Source organism: Rhopilema esculentum, chromosome 16 (genome assembly GCF_057945365.1).
Source record: "Rhopilema esculentum isolate cy_ngs chromosome 16, ASM5794536v1, whole genome shotgun sequence".
NCBI lineage: Eukaryota > Metazoa > Cnidaria > Scyphozoa > Rhizostomeae > Rhizostomatidae > Rhopilema > Rhopilema esculentum.
This window is the reverse complement of record NC_142830.1, coordinates 3,378,437-3,380,684: the sequence shown is the minus strand read 5'-3', so window position 1 is coordinate 3,380,684 and position 2,248 is coordinate 3,378,437.

Below are 2,248 nucleotides of genomic sequence, written 5' to 3'. Positions count from 1 at the left end.
ATTTCAAAGGTCAAGAACTACCACCACCTCCAAAAGAAGCATTGAATCCAGTTGATTACTTCAAACAATTTTTCAGTGAAGATCTGATTCAGCATATTGCAGAACAAACTAACCTTTACAGTGTTCAACAAACTGGGGCCTCTATTCAAACAAGCAAAAGCGAGATGGAACAATACATTGGTATTCTAATCATGATGTCAATAATAAAGCTTCCTCAAATAAGAATGTATTGGGCAAACGAAACACGTGTTTCATCAATTTCTGAAGTAATGACAGGGAAACGATTTGAAATTCTGAAAAAGAACTTTCACTGCAATGATAACACAAAGTATGTCCCTGCTGGACAAGAAGGCCATGATAAGCTATTCAAAGTGCGACCTGTTGTTGACTCAGTTCTTCAAAAATGTCGGAGCATTCCACAGGAGGAAAAGCAATCTATAGATGAGCAAATGATACCAACAAAAGGTCGCACAAGTTTCAAGCAATATTGTCCCAAGAAGCCCCACAAATGGGGAATAAAAGTCTGGGCTAGATGTGGTGTCAGTGGTTTGGTCTATGATTTTGAAGTTTATAGTGGGAAATGTAATGACAAAGAAGAAATGCCAGAACTGCTCATGGCTGGAAATGTTGTGCGTCGATTATGTGATACATTACCACATAACATGAATCATAAAATCTATTTTGACAATTATTTCAGTTCATTGCCCCTTCTTCAACACCTAACCAAAAAAAAAATCTGGGTTGTTGCAACTGTTAGAAAAGACAGAATGAAAGGAGCACAACACCATCTGCAATCTGAGAAGGAATTGAAAAGGAATGGGCGCGGTTCCTCTGACAGTGTTGTGGAAGCGAATAGTGGTATAACTGTAGTCAGATGGATGGATAATGGGATAGTGCAGCTGATCTCCAATTACATGTCTGGGGAAGATGGCCCTGCAGCCAGAAGATGGTGTAAGAAGGAAAGAAAATATGTACAGATTGAACGCCCACTGATCATCCATGAATACAATATCCACATGGGTGGAGTAGATTTGTGCGATATGCTTTTATCTTTGTATAGAATTGGCCACAGATCGGTAAAATATTATATGCATATTGTCTTTCATTGCATTGGCATCTCCATTGTTAATGCTTGGTTGTTATACCGAAGACACTCTGGTCAAATGGATATTCCAAAGAAAAAGCAACTGACACTCCTGAAATTCCAAGCCCAAATTGGTCATAGCCTGGCAAATGCAGGAAAGATATGTAAGCTAAAACGAGGAAGACCTTCCAATGATGTTTTGGAAGTACCTTGCAAACAGAGAAGACCTCCTAGTGTTGTAACACCCACAATTGATATTTGCAAAGATAAAGTTGATCATTTTCCAGAGTTTCATGAGAAGCAAAATAGATGCAGACATTGCAAGACAGGATTTTCTCATGTAATGTGCACCAAGTGCAAAGTTTACCTTTGTTTGGTAAAGAAGCGCAATTGTTTCGCAAACTTTCATTGAACATTTAAAGTTGGACTACACATAGCCTAACTGTTAAGTTATTGTTTTGATTTCCAAGTGTTTGAAAGAGTTTCTGAATACTAACAATGAATCTCAGCCATTTCACTTGCATCCTTTATGTGGCATATCTTAGCTACGATATTCATACATCAACTGTTTTTCGGGGGTAGACCATCAGAAAATTTGGATGTGATAAAAAAATTATGATGATGTCAAACTATTTTTTCTGGTGAATATTGGGCTCTGACTAGTCCCCCAGTCTGCCCACTTTAAATGAGCCTGTATACTTAACTTATTTTCTAGTGTTAGTAGCAAGAAAGAAATTCTGTATATGTTGGTGATTTCCCTTTCATGCACAATGTTGTTCAAAAACAACAAATTCAAATGACGTCATCCTGATGTCATATCTAAAAATATCTTGTTTTTTGGCATCCACATTCCAAAAACATCAAAATGAACCATAGTAATATTTTCTATCTCAATAATTGAATACTGGTGCATGAAAGGGTTAATCGAAATAGGATGCAATGCATGGTATTGTACACTATTGTACGCTTTCCCGGAAGATTTTGAATTTCAAGACCCTTATTTGACCCTGTTGGCCACTTCTAACTTGATTCTGATTGTCTTTTTGTAAAACGTCAATGAAAAGTGTTTCCGATATTTACATTTGCTGCGCAGCACTACGGCGGCGCTATAGCGTTGTCAAGGAAATTTGTAAACCGAGGCTAATCCATACCAACCAGATCAAA